Source organism: Accipiter gentilis, chromosome 20, assembly GCF_929443795.1.
Source record: "Accipiter gentilis chromosome 20, bAccGen1.1, whole genome shotgun sequence".
In the NCBI taxonomy this organism is placed as follows: Eukaryota; Metazoa; Chordata; class Aves; order Accipitriformes; family Accipitridae; genus Astur; species Astur gentilis.
This window is the reverse complement of record NC_064899.1, coordinates 4349272-4366897: the sequence shown is the minus strand read 5'-3', so window position 1 is coordinate 4366897 and position 17626 is coordinate 4349272. Positions and strand designations below refer to the sequence as shown.

The following is a 17626-nucleotide window of genomic DNA, read 5'->3' as shown; positions in this document are numbered from 1 at the left end:
GAACCAAATAACTTCATATATTGGTGATCAGCCAATAGCCTGCCAGCTGTGCTACTGGAAGAAAGTTATCTGCCAATTTTTGAGCAGGTATGCACTCTCAACATGAAGAGCCAAGACTCTTGAAGCCAGAGGATTATGTTTAGATAGCTTCTATACTACTTTCACTAAAGTACATTTTCTGAGGCAGACTATATATGGTCAGAGAGCATTATCCAGCCGATGCACATTTAGCAACACAGGTCTCCACATTCAGACAAAAAGAGGTTTTGTTATAAGCAACAGTGACCGAAACCAATGGATTTACAGGCACACTGCATTCCTAGTAGGACTGAACCCAACATGACAGGTCTTCGTGGGGTTAGCATCTTGTACAGCAACTTCTATAAAACATGGAACAATCCTCTGCAAGCAGGGGGTGAGAAAAGAGTTGACAACTTCTAGATGATCTCAGAGAAAAACCAAGAGCCACAGTCACTAAATTTTTCTTTCATGTTTCCACAACAGCTAATCCTGCCAAAACAATCCCAGTCATTTCATAATGTTTCCTTTTTCTAAACTTCTACATTTACAGTGAAGGATAACTTAAGATACTGCCTTTTGCACCAATTATGTTGACAGATCTCCCCCCAGATCCACGGACCAATATTTTGAACACCCCCATAATAAAACTTATGTCACACCGATAGCTAGAAATCAGACAAGTGACATTTTTGACATTATAATGTATCATGTTTGGCAGAAAACTTGTTTAAAAGCAATATTGCATTTAAATTGTTTTAATCTTTATACAAAATAAGAGTTTAGCTTATTGATACACAAGATTTTCAACTATTTCTTCTGCTGAAAACACACGCAGATGTCATTTCTTATCAAGCTGATATTGCACTGGTATCTGCTGTCGTATTCAGAAAAAACACCCATTGTGCTGTGCACCATAAGAGAAATGCATCAATGATGATAATCCAAACAGCATTTCTTCTACACTTACAAGTTGCTGCTGTGCTTCTAGAAAACATATGCTAACTTCACACCATAAAGGTTAAAGATCGGTTCCAAGCTAAGCCACACATCAAACATTTTATGTACAGTATTTCATCTATTAAAACAATATTGTTCATTTAAACCAAAATAATTTTCTACTTGTACAACAAAGACATGACTTCAAAACTCATATGTAAAGTCCCGAGTCTGAGTTGGGAGTTTTCATGTACAAGGCCTGTTTTGAAAGCTAGCATGTAGAACAGTGCTCATGAATAAAAGTTGTTATGTAAGACATTTTTGCAAAGTAATTTTGGATCATTGGAATTCTTTGTTTTTTCACCCTACACTCATTGACAGTTGTGTTCAATCTGATGCATGTGAGCATTCCCATTACATTTTGTCACAGTTTCTAGTGAAACATGCCAGTTTCCAGTGGTTCACAGAACTACAGCTGTCAAGTATCATTATAATTGAAATCCACATCCAAATAACAACACAACACTACTCCAGTATTTCAAAGATATCTTAAAACAAGACTCCTTAATCAGAAAAAATATCCCCATTTTTTTCATGAGCAATGACCATTAGAAACCCCCACTAATGAATAAATGAGATTCTTCAAAGAATAAAAAAAATTGTCTCAAATTTCAGACTCCAAACTGTGCTAAAACCCCAGAGGCAAAGTGCAGGTCTTAGCTGATAATCCATCACAAGAGAGAGTCTCATCATTTTCATTAAGAATATTATCTGGAGAGATATGAGAAAGAACTGGTGGTTTCCGGAACACAAAGCACTTTACTCCCAAGAACCTACCATTCTGTCAAATCTCTTAGTCTCCTCTAGGAAAGAGGCGAGAGCAGAATAGCTTATTGTTCCATGTCACAGCTGCTCAAAATTTTTACTTTTCCTAGCATGCATATTTCCTTCTTAGTTACACTCATGGATCTGAATCCAATCTGAATGGGAAGCACAACCAAAGCTGACAATATAATTGCTTAATTATTGCAGTCTGCTCACCTTCCAAAACAAACTAGTCCAAAAGAAATCAGAGGAAACCAGAAAGCAACTGATTGTGTCTTATGAGCCAGAGCATGGAAAACAGTGGAATAACACAAATAAGATAATGATCAAAAGATATTTTTCTAGTAATATCAACCAGTGCCATAGAATTCATCAGAAGTTAAAAGAAACATTCAGATTAGTATTTGGTAGTTTGTGCTCATGTCTTCATCCGTGTGTCATTCCCCGCCCCCCCCCATCTTACTCTGTGGCAATGTTGGTCTGGTAAGTCTTTAGCAACTATAGATGTTATTATTCACCCTTTAAAACTAACAGTGTATATAGAAAGTTTATTCCTAAGCAGCCTAAGTATGTTAATAGTCACTACTGGTCTCCTGCAAGTCTTTGACCACAGCAGTACACGTCGGGAGCAGTATCTTCAGTTTCATCCTGAAAGAGAAACTCCGTCTAACCACCGCTGCCCGCCAAGGCTGAACTCAGGCCAAATGGGAATACAATTCTTGTGTGCTAGGTGCTTCAGGGGGAACATTACAGCTACTCACCATTATTGGCCAACAGCAGTCTCGGCTAAGTTTGAACTGCTATTTTAAAGAAAGAGCTTAAAAAAGGCAGTAGCTTTCACCATTTCTTCAATTCACATTAAACAGGAATGTAAGGCCCCAAATTAAAAACTGGACTCCTTATGCTTTCATGTGCAGGACCACACAGTGCATGTGTCTTGCTTATTTCTTTCTCCTCCCAGGATATGGAGGGCATTACTTGCAGCAATAGTCTTTTGAAGTGCTGCTGTTTACAGAACCATTCTCATTTAACATTTTACTCAAGTTTCTGAAGAGAAACTATGCTGAGTAATTCTTCATTCTCTTATCACACACACAGGTATAAGATTTTCAAACAGTCAATTCTGCAAACTAAACCTGTCTGAATGTGAAACTGCATTTGGTTTTTATTGTACATCACCTTCAGGAAAGGCCAAGTTAAGCTAACGTTATGCTCCAAGTAGTACTTCTGCAACGCCTTTAAAAGTAATAGTCATTGGCTACATATTAGATACATTTTGCCGAAAATTCTTCTTTCGACTAGTATAATAAAAAAACCTGGTAGCACATGCGCATTTAAAGCATCTTTCACACAATACTTTCATTAAGTCATACTTTGGCATAAGACTTACGTTGCCTTTGAAAGACACGCTACGGTCTTTTTTTAGAGTAAAGCCACTACCAACACCACCCAGCAACTGGCAGATGGCATAATACCTACCTGTTCTGTTTCAAAACAGCCCCTTCATCAAAACATTTCCATCCTTGTTGCCCCAAATGATCACACAAGACCAGTGTAACACTGGACCTCACTTGAAGCCCACCCTCCCACGTGGGACAGCAGATTTCCACGCCGCAGTAGGAAGGACCACCAGGTAACACTGCTCTCGGAGCAGGGCGCTCAGCGGAGGTCTCAGACTGAATTGGAGCTGCTTCTGGGGTGGGGGGAATTTGAAGAAACCAGGCAAATGGTACTCTGACCTTTGCTCTTAAAGAAAATAAAAAAAACCCACAGAGGCCTGAAACTCTCACCAGGTGGCACATGTAGCCCCTTTACACAAAGCTTTGTTTTTCTCCTTCAATAAGGCTTGAACGGTCAGAAAAAGCAACATGCCAGCAAGAAGGTTTATTGTCCAGTTATCCGATACTGCACGCCTGCTGGAGGCTTCCACTCCAATTACCAAGTTGCACTTTGTTGAGTCACAATAGGTTTCTGTAAAATATTTGACTGTACTTGGAAAAAAGCCTGAACAGCAGTTGTTCTTGTCATAGAGAGAAGGCACCATGAATAAATGTCAGGCTGCTTTTTAGGAAAAGTGGGAGATAGAAAATGAACCCGATTGGCAGTGTTTTGAAACATCCAGCTTCTAAGACTGGAGGTTCTCACTCAAACACTCTGAGCACTCTGCAGTTAGACAGCCCTAAGAAAACTATTGCTGCTAGGTTATGTCAGTGCGACCAATAAAATAACATTGAGGCTTCTGTTTACATACAGCCCCTAAGGTATTTTCTTTTTGAAGAGGTTGCTCAAAAAGGGCATCAGCACAGCTTCAGCATTAACATTAAGAACTCCTTTTTCAAGCAGGGCTTCTCTGACCTAAGCTAATGAAATAACTCATCCACAAATGCAAGCAATATTTACGGAATCCCTGTGCGATCTTAACACAGGAGTCATTATTTTTCCATATTTGCAAAACAGAATTTATATTTATTTTAAATACTTAAATGCATCCTCCCTCCCTCTTTTTCTTTGCAGGAAAAGCCTGTTATTTTCACAGCTGAAAGCAATAATTTCTAAATGGGAAAACATGATAAAGATGCTCAACTGTTATTTTGTTTGGGGTTTGTTTGTTCCCTCCCCTCCCCCCCCCCCCCCCCCCCTAACAACCATCTGCAAAGAGGATGAAATTTAAGGGTGGCTAAGGACACACATTTACAGGAAAGTAGCTCTTCAAATCATTTATGGTTTGTCAAAAAAGCACCATTAATACAGTTCAGATTTGGCACGGCAAGCATGGTCTTCTATGCCTAGGACAGGGAAAGCGCTTTCCTCCCAGCACTTCGGAAAGGAAAGCAAACATCTTTCAAAGTCTTATCTATTGAGTAAGTGACAATCGTACCATTTAATAGAAGTCACAAATCAGAGGCTAGTTTCTGCAAGAACAATCTTTTCCCTAAATGTTCTTAAAGGCTGAATTCTTTTAACTGAAAAGAGTAGTGCTGGTTTTTATACAGGCTCTGCTCCTCTGCTTGTCCCAAAGCCATTCTTAAGCAACCACCAAGCAGTAATCACACAGGCAAAGATTACCTAGAATAAGCCAAATCTCTGTTCACAATTCTTGTGCCTTCACAGATGTAAATACTCTGAACGCAATTCATATTGGAGCAATTGCAAAGGATTCCTGCACTAGTCTAATACTGAAAAGCTTGAATAACCTGGACAACAGGTATCAGAGGGAAAGGCTGAAAGGATGGAAACATGTTTGGTTGAGGACAGAAGGTCATCATATAGAGATCAGTTAATATCATGGGAAAAGGAGAATACATGCAGCTCTCCAGAAAATATTCAGGAGGTTACATTAACTACAGTCCTCTTCTCTGCTTGGCATTTCGCCACAACACAATGACTGCTTTTTCAACTGCTTGTAAGACTTAAATTACATTTTCCTAAATTGAACAGAATGATAGCAAACTGAATTCAGATAACAGCCTATGTAATCATAAAGTGTTGGTTTTCCACTAGGTGTCAGGGAAGAACACAATCCCTTTTTTAAAAATGATGTTCCAGGCACAACTTTCAGGTGCAGCCAGCTAGAAAACCAGGATGCGCTGTTAATCCTTCCTTTCTAGGAGCAATTGAGGGAAAGAATTAAGAGATTCCTCCATCAGAAAACATCGTGGCAAGCTGATGGACTAAGTCCTTGTGTCTAAGTCCTAGAGATAATAATCTCCTCAAAAGTAGCAGAATTGACCATGACTAAGAAAAATGCAGTAACAGAAAATGCAGCAGACTACTTTTCCTGTCAGCTCAATTTTATGGGTAACTCTGCCACCAACATGTTATGCCTGGCTAAAGTCTTTTAGTGTTTTTATTGCTTTCTCCTGATTGCTATAAAATGGTTACTGTATAAGAGTATAAATTATTTTAGGTTAACAGTAGGAAGAGTAATGTCTCTGGATTAATAACTACAATACACTCTTTATCAGATCAGAATTCCTTTCCTACAAGTACAGCCTTCATAGAGTAAACTGCCAGAAGAGCAGCATGTGGAACCAGAGCTGACAACAACTCAAGAGTTGCTATTCCTGAGAAAGTCTCGTTTCTTGGCTTTACCCAAAACAAGTCTACCAAGAATGAAATTTCACTAAGTGGATTCTTCAGACACCGACACACACTTCCAGGCCATTAACTAGACTCATGGATTCAGTTCTTGAGGGTATTCAAAAGCTTAGCCACAACCACTTCTTCTCAATATCCCTAGTACTAAGAAAAGCCTGGTGGCTCTCCATTCTGAAGTGCACCCCTTTCAAAATCATACCCCTGACAAGTGGTCCCAAAGAAAAGGAATATATTCACCCTGGATGTGAATTCTCTCCACAGTTGCCACAGGATATATCACTGCTGGAGGCAGAACTGCTACAGACATTCAATTTTTCATTGCGGCCATGAAAGTGGTATGCATTTACATGGAGGATGCTTAACTCTACCAGGAAAATGAAAGGAAGAAACCAAAAATCAAGTTATACTGTACAACCAGCACTAATGAGAAAACAGTTTTACCCAGAGGTACCCCATACAATCCCACAAAACTGCCACCTCCAAAAGAAACCACATAGAACCATTGTGGTGAGGTAACACTATGCTTGCCCTTTCACTGAGAAATCCGGCTCTACGTTGCTTCGCAAATGCCTGCACAGAAAGAAAAATGGATGAAGAAAAAGAGGCAAGGAGCAAGAACACCACAGAGGAAAGACTCTCTCTGCTCAAGCACCAGCAGTAACTAAACTTTGAAAGTTAAAAAGGAAACTTTGTCCTTGAATGTTAGATCACAGTTAACTGTTTAAATGTCTGTTAAAGAAGGGTTGGGTTTTGGGGGTAGAGGGGGATGGGGAGTAATAGTTATGGGGATTAAGCCCTCTCTACTTCGTAAATTTTCTCAAAGCCTCACAGCAAAGGATAATGAGAAACAGTACAAAGTTGCAGATTGGGGGAAGAAAAGAGGGGGGGGGGAGGTAGGTATGCACAGGAAATTAAATTAATTTCTATGGGTATAAAATGGAATGCAGACAAGAATAAATAAAGTTTGGAGTTTTAAGAATCCAAAAGGGCACAACTAAGTACCGTAAGCATTTGAGATTTAAGGGAGGGAAAAACAGAGGCAAGGACATGAAGACAGAGAAAAGAATGTTACATTCTACTTCTCAACGCCAAGCCTAAATACCTGAAAACAAGGGTGTGCTTGCCAGAGAGAACGTTTGGTGGTGATGTGAACGACAAGGGGAAGGAAACTCAACATGTGGAACCACTCAGTAGTTTTTACACAGTTAGTAACAGTCTTCCCCACCCTAACTACTCTGTGCAGGTTCCAGTGGAATTAATTCCATCGTATTTACAAGCAGGTTACTAGCCAGAGGACACATCCTAACTGGGTTAGGATAAAAGCTGGACTTCGGGAGAATTACAAGCAAGTCTCCTCCACTCTGTTCTATAACAAGTTCTATGGAGGGTTTTGGAGCTCAGCAGAAGTAGCTCCATTCTCTTCAGATTCATATTCCTGGGTCCTGAAGATGACTATCACTCCTTTTCTTTCCCTGCATACTAAACAGGAAAACAGGTTTGCCAGTGGGTACATAGCCATACATTTTGTGGTACACCTACACACACACCAGCAAAGAAACACCCTTCAGTAGACAAGAGTGCTGATGGACTATACCTCACCCTGAGATGTGGCCATAAAATGGAACATTCCTTACACAACTGTTGACCGTCATATCACTGACCAGGTTTGATTAAACCTATGACAGGAATCTCGTAATTTACACTGAGCCAAGAGTCCTGTGCCTGCAAATAAGTTGGTCCCAGTGCTTTTTCCACTTCCTCATAAACCCATGAAGGAAAGTAAAGAACATGTTCTCAAGAAGGGCAAGTTCTTTAGCACTGACCCACTACTACTTACCAACATGTCCTCCTTCAGACTGGAAAATGTGTAAGGGCCCAATTCTTTAAAAAAAAATATATGGACATATATATATATGTATGTATACACTCCCACCACTCCCTGCTCCCTCACAAACACAAAGCCATCCTCAGATGGTTTCTTTAGATGCCTAATGGTATCAAAATATGAATACATGGGAACACCAAAGTTTGGATACAAGATAGTACATAGCCAACACTGGAAAATTGATTAAATTGGAGCAACACAGCTAAACAACTCTGGTCAGGTTTTATTACACTGACAAATGATAAAGTCTTGCTTCCATCAATCGGTTTGCCAGTTCAGATAATCTGTTGCAATTATTCAATGTTCCACTAGTGAGGAGTTGTCTTTATCAGATAAGAAGGAAAGGGAGCAAAGGAAGCATGAAGCTCTCTCCCTTTTTTAGCACAGGAGGGGATGCTCTCTTTTAACCCCTGAGGAAAAATGAGAAGCGATGAATTAGTGCTACCCTTGCCCCTAGTGCATTTCACTAATTTATTTGAAATGTCAAGCACGTGTTACTGCTTACAAAGTATTTTAAATATTTTAATGTTGCACTGTGAAGCAGTATGCTATGTTCAGACTAAAAACCTCAATCCACAGTGCTAAATCTGAGAAAAAATTGAGGCAAATTCCTGAAAACAAAAAGCACAAGACTAAGTCCTAACACGTGATATTTATGCTGTGTTTTCTTGGTGTGGCAATGGCATCGTCCATTGCCTGAATAAAGCTGTTACTTTTAAGCCTTTTTAATAAAAGCTTACAAATATCACTTTTGTCTTTCACATCAATTTACATTACTATTAGGCAGGTTACTTAATACAAGCATAAAAATATAGGAATTAATGCTTGTATCAGTGAAACAAAATAATTAATTAAATTCTAAGCAGGACTGCTATGCCAAACAGACATTTTGGTCTATGCAAAAAATGTCTATTTTTATCTACATAAGTAATTAACATAGTCTAAGGGGAAGTCAGTATTATCTAAAACTTCACTGCAGTAGAGTAATTCCAAAATCTCTGAACCAGCAATTCTCTGTCCTGATACTCATGTTGACATGGATTAGTCACAACAATACATCCAAAACATCAACTTACAGCTGAAAAAGCAGCCCCAAAACATTTGACAACACACCTGCAAAGGTGCAAAGAGTAAGTCAAGTTCAACTTACCAATAACATTGGGGAATAGGATAAGTCATGCTTGATAAGACAACAGCCAGCTAATTGGAACATGCAGGAGCACCTCCTTTCCTGCAAGTTACCATCCAGCTTAAAGTTGATCGAGTAATCATTATTATTGCAACATTCCTTCTGTATCGAGCAGGATTAAGATTCAACCATACATTTATGGAAAGAAAACTCTGCACCAGTGTTAAGAAAGTGCTGACATGGCTTACAATCTTAACTGATTGTCCACACTGCAAGATTCAGCTCTGATATTAATGACTGCATTTCCATTTCACGTAAGTGAAGATCAGGGGAAAACCATTTACTTAACAGAGACACAGATACAACTGAGAAGATACAAAGTGTTTTTACTCTACAGAGACAAGTAATCTTTAGTCCCCACACCACAAATACCAGAGAAAAAACAGCTTTTACCATAGTGTGACCGTATGTTTCTCAGCCAGCCCTGGAGACCAAAATGCACAAAGCTAACTCAGAGCACTAGTAAATCTGAAGTCCAGGTGTCAAGCTTTGAATTGCTTAGCAGCTTTTCATTTCTTGGGGGGGAAAAAAAAAAAAACCAACAAAAATTAAGGCAAGGAGATTTTATCACAGTTCAGGAATTGCATTTTCTGTTTTGCACCTTTGTAAAGCTCCGAATTTGGGTAAGGCCAAGGTTTTTTAGCAGCTACATCCCTACCCTGAAGTCTGACCTGATGCCACTTAAGGTCTGTAACTCGACAGAGGAAAGGAAGAAATCACTGCTAAGTAACTAGATATGCTGCTTAACCTTGGGGAAGAAGTTTTCACATTCCAGCTGAGGAAGTAAGAGATCAGAACAAGAACATGGTAGATCAAACTCATGGCTGTGTACGAGACACCCACAAAATAGCAAGGAGTCACTTACTGTAACACATAGTAACAGTATGACTATCCTTTTCAAGGTAGTTCTCCATTTAAAGGCAAAATGAAAAGTAGAATTTTCCCACCACAACTTAAGATCGGGGGGGGGGGCACGGGAAAACCAGCGACAGCTCCGCATTCCTCTCCCCAGATATGTGACTAAACCAGTATATTGTTTGAATTGGCTGCATCCTCATTTAAGATTTGCAAGTAGAAGGCCCCATACAAGGTAGGGGGCATAAACTGAGATTTCAGTTAACATACAGCAACAGTGCATATACAGATGCTGATAGGATTAAACTCTCATATAGAGCCATGGGATCTTGGCTCTACTTGGGATGTACTTTCAGTTTTGAATGTATTGATGCAATTTTGCTTTCTTTTCCAGTTTCCAAGAATTACTTTCCTCAATGGGTAACTAGCTGATCATTTGGAAAACCCAATCATTCATTTCAGTCATAAGTTAAGTCTTCAGAGTTAGCAGAACTATCCAAATTTTTAACCTCTTTCTGCTTCTGAACTATCAAGAAACATCACTGACCTTGAATTTGAACTGATTAAATACCTTCCTCCTTTGAGGGTGAATGCACAGTATTCAATCATAACTCTTTTCCTGGTTAAAACTAGAACTGTGTTCAGACCCTATGCAAAATGGCTTTTTCATATTAAAGAAATATTACTCAGCAACCGATTTTGCATCCTTGGGCTTAATTTTAAACCTTCAGTATTTAAAAAGTACATAACACAGGGAGGAAAGCTATACTTAGATTTCTGCCAAATTCAACTCTGCATTCTGCATCTGTATCATAACCCTGACCCTGATGTAAGCATACTTAGAGAGCCATAAAATTGTTACCATGCAATAGTTTCTCAGTATATCATGATACTAATGAATAACATAGTAAACGTTGTGGAGAAAAAAAGAAGTCTTTTTATCTTTGAGAGATTTTAGCAATCCTTTTTCTCTAAGGTATTGTATGTAATGTACAATACTACAGAATATCAATGCTTCACTGATCCTCTCAGTCTTTTCAGTTAAGGAGATTTATTACGTAGTGGTTTGAAAAAATGTTGCTTATTGATCCTATAACAAAGATATATTGAAAAGTAAGGTTTAAACCATTTTATTTTTATTAAGCAAATAACCTTCATGTCAAATTAGTAGAAGATGTAATATCACACTATCAGAAACAGTGTGGCCAGCAGGAGCAAGGAGGTGGTTGTTCTCCTGTACTGGGCACTGGTGAGGCTGCACCGAGTCCTGTGTTCAGTTTTGGGCCCCTCACTACAGAAAAGACATGGAGGTGCTGGAGCGTGTCCAGAGAAGGGCAACGAAGCTGCTGAAGGGTCTGGAGCGCAAGTCTTGTGAGGAGCGGCTGAGGGCACTGGGGCTGTTCAGTCTGGAGAAAAGGAGGCTGAGGGGAGACTTGATCGCTCTCTGCAACTACCTGAAAGGAGGGTGTAGCGAGGTGGGGGTTGGTCTCCTCTCCTGAGTAACAAGCAATAGGACAAGAGGAAAAGGTCTCAAGTTGTGCCAGGGGAGGTTTAGATTAGATATTAGGAAAAATTTCTTCACCGGAAGGGTTGTCAGGCATTGGAACAGGCTGCCCAGGGAAGTGGTTGAATCACCGTCCCTGGAGGGATTTAAAAGATGTGTTGACGTGGCACTTAGGGACACGGTTTAGTGGTGGAGTTGGCAGTGCTAGGTTAATGGTTGGACTCGACCTTAAAGGTGTTTTCCAATCTCAGTGATTCTATGATCACATTCAGGATCTCTGCATATTTTTTTTGTGCATGCTACAAAAAATTTTAAAAAAAGTACATACTTCTAGTACTGGACTTTTATCCCTCACCTCTTGAGGATAATGTCCTCCAGACAGCTTGGAAAACAGTTTTACCACTGTGCAGGGTTTAAAAACGTTGAAATTAAGAGTTTAGAATTGAAACACTGGCAGAACCACATCAATAGTTGCACAAACTGCATGTTTAAGTATAAATTAATGTATTTATTAGCTTTCAGTTATACACACTTAGAAAGCATATTGATGTTTTGAATAGATGCGTGGCAGAATAAATCCAATTTTTCAGCTGTGTAATTTTGATATCTCCAAACACAAAAATGAAACTTCAAATCATCTTTTAAGTTCATATCAAGATATGACATTCACATCAATGGTCTTCAGATAAGCTATACAAACAACCAAGATAAAAATCTCTTTTTTTTTGTTAGAGGTTAAGAAAGCTTCCATTAGATTTAAAAAGAAACAAAAATAATATCTTAAGATACCCGCAAGTTTATAGGGTGTTTTTTCTTAAACCGGTTGTTTCTGAGCTATCTGAAATATCAGTAATATTATGGAGATACAATTAAATTAAGAAGGCTTAACTCGGCTTAATTAAGAGTGATAGATAACCTCAGCATTCAGTTTCAGCTCAAGTCATACAGTGGTACACAGCTGAGTCCCCCCTTCTCTTGTCTTTGACAAGAGCAAGTCCTTTAAAGGAAACATTTGGCCTCAGATTTTAATAGGGACAGCTAATTCTTCAGTCAACTTGATGCTTCATTTTTCAGAAAGAAATTCACAATTCTTCTCTTCTCTTCCCCTTCAGTGGGGTCCTCACAAGATATGACACTGGGCATCCAAAAATGCTACTGTTCCCCCTCCTCCACTCCCCAAACATCACTTGGCACATTTGGTGATAAGTCATTTGCTCACAAGCTTTCTGTTAAGAAAACTTAAGCATCGAGCTTCCATCACTCTACTAGGGCTGGAGGCTGGGGAATAACCAAGCGGGGAGAGGCTTTTGCTGTCCACAAATGCCAAGTTTTACTGGTCAACTGATCACATCAGCTTAAAGCTGACTGTTTACCTTCTTGAATAAAGCTGTAATATACAGGTAGGGAGAGACTATACAGACTATATAACAAGACAGAACACTGGAATTAAGGGAAAGCATCTCACACCTACCTGTATGTCCTTACGCAGCTTATTGCAAGCCTAGCTCCTGGGAGACAATTATCTGAAGAAATAATTACAAGGATAAATGTTGCTTAATTTTAGAGAACTCATGATGACTGGGCAAAGAACCAAAATTTAACATGTTCAGGTAATAAGTCAAAATAATCCACATTCTTTCTTGGAAAACTTCAAGTTTTCCAAACTAGCTTGTGTTCCCAGAACTCTAAAAGCAGGCATCCACATTCTGTGTGAAACAGTGCTGTTGCTGATGCTTAAATTCTCTTGTTAAATCTCTCCCATTTTATAGCTAATCACATTTTTATAGCAGGCATGAAGCACTCTACAAGGCCCTTGCTGAGCTGTTCCTGTAAATCAAAACCTTATTCCATCGTTCTGCTTGCTGGCAGCAGAGCAAGGTTACTTTTACCATTTATGGTTGTAAAACCCATCCAGCTTTTTCCCCCCTTCAGTTGCTGCCTTTTTTCCACTATTCTTTCCTTCTCTGTCTTGCTCCAAGAAAGATATTCTAAGTTCAGCTAAACAACTTCAGAACTCATCTTTAAGCTTCTTCTTGTCTTCCAGTACACTTAGTAGTTCATGAAAACATCTAACAAGACAAGTGAAATATTAACACAGCATTAAGGTGGGAAGGAGACTCTCGACCTAAAGTCACATGAAAGAAACCAAAGCCACACAAGAACAGCAAGCCACAGCTCAAAAACTCTTTACGCTAAGTTATCACTATGTAGCCCATACATATACTAGCTCATAAAATAAGGCCCAGATCAGACTGGAGGTGCTCAGAATCACAGTTTAACACTCTGATATAAACACTCAGTCCAATGTACGAGCAGGAAGAAAGAAGCAACACAGTTAAATCTTACTGTTAGACCACCTATAAGGAGCCACCATGTTCTGAAACAAAGCAAGCTTAAAAATAAAGGAGAAACAAAAAAAAGAAATCCCACTTTTAGATATGTTGTCTAATTGCATGCATCCTCCTGGCACATAGGGTATTTTACAATGACCACAAACTGAAACAGCAGAGTCAGTTTATACCAGGTCTGGTTCTGTTCTTTCTCTCTCCAGGTCAGAGCTGGAGCACCCTGCCACAGAAACAGAAGACCTTTTAGGACTCTGTCTGCCCTTGCATGAGCCTGTGCAGGGCACATACCAACACAGCTCTATAAGAAGCTTCTATGTTGCATGGAAGAACAATGATGTAAACTGGAAACTCCTGAATTTTCAGCTGGAAAGGACTCTAGGCCACATCGTGTAGGGAAGCAGTCAGCACACACACAAATGATTACAGAGATGTTACTACAGGAGAACACACATCCAGTTACAAAGCCAAAGCAACTTTGCTGCTTAGAAATGAAGTTTAAGTGCTCTAGTGCTTTTTCCAACTGATTTGAAATCTACACTGCTTCACAGAGATATGGATAGATTGTATGGACTAAATCTTATTTATCTGAACATCAAGAACAGCCTCTTTTTGGTCTAAAATGGCGCTTTAGAAGTGTCAGCCTATTGTTTAAAAGTTGATGTTCAAAAGAAATTTAAGCATAGCTTACTCTTGCATTTAATTCCTACGTTCATCTCAGCACGGCATTTGCTGAAACTGAGAAATCAGCACTGAAAAGTTACTGACCTTTGAGCTTAATGTCTCTTGAATCTTATAAGTGAAATGAACAAGCTAGAGATGTGCATAGAAAAAGGCTTTCTAAGGTGACTATTCTCATATTGACTGGCTGGCTCAAGACAATGAACTGGTTTGCGAATCCACATTGCTCCAGTCTTTTGCCTCAGCAGAAACCTGCAAGCAATCAGTAGAAATGATGCAACTACCTGCTTATCAAGTGGGTTTGGTTCTTCTGATTTCTGGAAGCACTCCCTAAATAATGTTGTTCACTTAGAAGATGTTTGATTTTGTGCGTAATTTATTGTACATATTCTATGCAGATGTGAGCATAACTAACTGTTGTTACTATTTTCCACCTGGAAAAGCACAGTGACTGTACTGATTAATGGCTCCACGATGATTACATCATTCTTGACTTCACCTCTTGTAGTTAAGCATATTTCCTGAACAATCGAACAGAGGGTGATCAAAGGAAACCAGTTTTCAAGGTCATAAGTTCTTGACACGCAGACCACCTGCATGAGGTGCTCAAAATACCTTTGCACCCTGAACTCTTGGGTGCAGGATGAGGGAACTGAAGCATTTGGAGTAAGAGCCGAGTGCTGGGCATTCAGGGAATGGTTGCACATAATAAGAAAGAGAGGGACAGGAGCCATGCAAAACCCTGCTCTGCCTGTGGCAGCTGCCACTCACTTTTCTGGGCCCAGAAGGACACGGTACCAAGGAATGGAGCTTCCTGTCACCCAGAGAGGGAGTCCCCAGGAAAGGGCTGCAAAGAACTAAGAATGTGACGATATCTCCATGCTTGTGTTCTCTTTTTCATGATGTTCTCGCATAACTTACACTGCTACTAAAAATGACTAAAGCAGCTACAACCATCTCATGTTCACTGGCTATCCAACATGGAGGTCCTCACAGCCGCTACCTTTACCTTCCTGCCAGGAAGAAAAGGTAGGAGAACATCCACTGAAGCACAAGAACTTTAGAAATGAGGTTGCCTGCAAAAAGTTCCTTGCACTTTCTGGTAAGAAACTCAGTACAGCCATCCTCTCTCATGCTTAACATAATTGACTACAGATGAATGCCTTTGAGAGCTCATCAACAAAGGGGAAGAAGGAACTTGCTGTAACCTTTCAGCTCCATAGCCCTCCTATTCCAATGGTAAACCAAATCAAACACAGGTTGTTTGTTCATCAAAAAAAGGAGGTCAGATTATGATCTCACAGTAAGATGAATAAATATCTGGAGTAACGTGATTAAGTCAATGGAGCTACCCTGGCTTTGCACACAAAAACTGGCTTGTCATGTTCCAAATTGCTAAAAATGTGGCTGACATCACAACGTAGCACAGTAGCTGAAAGATTTGAAGAAAACTCTACTTGGATGTGTTTTTCTGAGCAAAAAAGAGCAGAAGGTTAGATTCAAATCCTACTGTCAACATAGTAAGGGTCAACATTAATATTTTCTTCTCTTATGTAATGAATTGTCAGATCTCAGCTACACTGCTGTCCCGTTATCTCCTGGGAGGAAGGATAAATTGGTTAATAAAATTCTTTCCAAAAAAAGCCTTCAAAAGTAGAAACATCTGCTATGTTCATTAGTCACTATTTGGCCTGAGTTCAGTAGTAACGCAAACTACAAACCCGTTCCCTTTCTCTTACCTAGAGAGGTCACAGCAAATGGGATCCTAGGTTTACGGAAATCATAGCTAAATGGAAGGAAGATGCCTGTGCAGCTTACAGATACACTTTGTTTCCCATTTGTTCACAACAGCATAAGACTGAGTTCACACACACTAGCATCTGATAACCATAGGAACTCATATGGTTTACAGAAGACACAGAGGTTCAGATAGCCAAAAAAATTAAATGTAGCATTTAAGAAACCCAGAATATACATTTTTTTAAAAAAATACATTAAGAGTTAGTTCAAAAATCTAAGCCTATAACCACATGAAAACTGGGAAGAGTTGCAGAAATCGGGCAACATGAATTAGTCTGAAGCAAAGCTGGGAGCTGAATCCAGATGCCAGAAGTTTGGGGTTAACTCTTCCATTCAGTTGCCTGTGCAACTGGACTGAGCAATACTGGAATTGTACATTTTTCTTTTTTGCATTTAAAAATACTAGTAAGATTGTAAAGTCAAGCACTCCAGAGTTGGAAAATAAACATCAGAGCCCTATTAGTTCTTTTTCCTTTTCTACTGCATGGGACTATACTATACAAGAGTCATTTACAAGACAAAATACTGGTTTTTCACTCTTCATTCAAGAGAGAAGTCCACACGTGACATGCACGAGGCACACTTCCCAAAGAGAACTGCGTGATGAGATTATTAATGGGCTAGTTTATTCACAGCAAAATCCACGATAGGAGTTTGCTGTTGTGATGCTCAGTATTCCAGTACCAAGAGTCTAAATATCCCCTAACAAAGTCCCTAAAGCTGTGGGCCACCATTTTGCACACATGGAATGTGCTTTCACATATTCTTGCATGTAAGGTACAACTTCAGGTTAAAATGCAGGACACCTGACAATGCCAAAATAACTTACTTAGACAGGTCATCACTGCACCTCCGAGAACTCTTTGGCAACTGAAGAGTGCTTACATGCAACCTGCCCCAAAACTGTCCTGACACATCAGAAAGGTAGGCAAATACCCCTCTATCCAAAATATGCTGTAAGGACTACACCTGAAATACTGGTACCACAGTTGTGTGACCACAAAAAATAAACAGTATCTCCTTGAATGAGCACTGTCTGGCATTAGTACCAACTGAGGCAGAAAACCTCTGAAATGCAGATTGTTAGAATTCACAAGCATGACAAAAGGCAAGTTAAAGTTTTATAGAATTTCCTAATTATAAAGTGCTTCAATTCAAAGCTGTGACTACTATTTGAAGTTAGGTCATATAACACTTCTAAGTTTATTTAAAAAAATCCAACCTAAAATCAAATTTTACATTACAGTCTTGCATTGAAACTTCTATTTTGAACAACTGTCGATCACCTGATCCACTACACAAACCTCTACTGTTCAAGCAAGCAAGCAGAGAATTAAAAAAAATAGCAGTTGTCATATACCATGGAGCAGGGCAGCAGACTGGAATGAGAGGTGACCAATGGTTTTCACAGACATTTACAAACAGAAGATGGTAAGTAGCCATCTACTTTGGAGGTTTCCTACCCTGTCCCACTCTTCCTGACCAGG

At 39.5% G+C, this 17626-nt stretch overlaps 1 protein-coding gene across 1 annotated transcript in view; it reads right to left on the bottom strand.

Moving 5' to 3' along the window:
* The window catches only part of FBXL7 (F-box and leucine rich repeat protein 7), a 188726-nt gene that overhangs the window by 103369 nt on the left and 67731 nt on the right, over positions 1-17626 (bottom strand). The gene's annotated exons all lie outside the window — the stretch shown is intronic.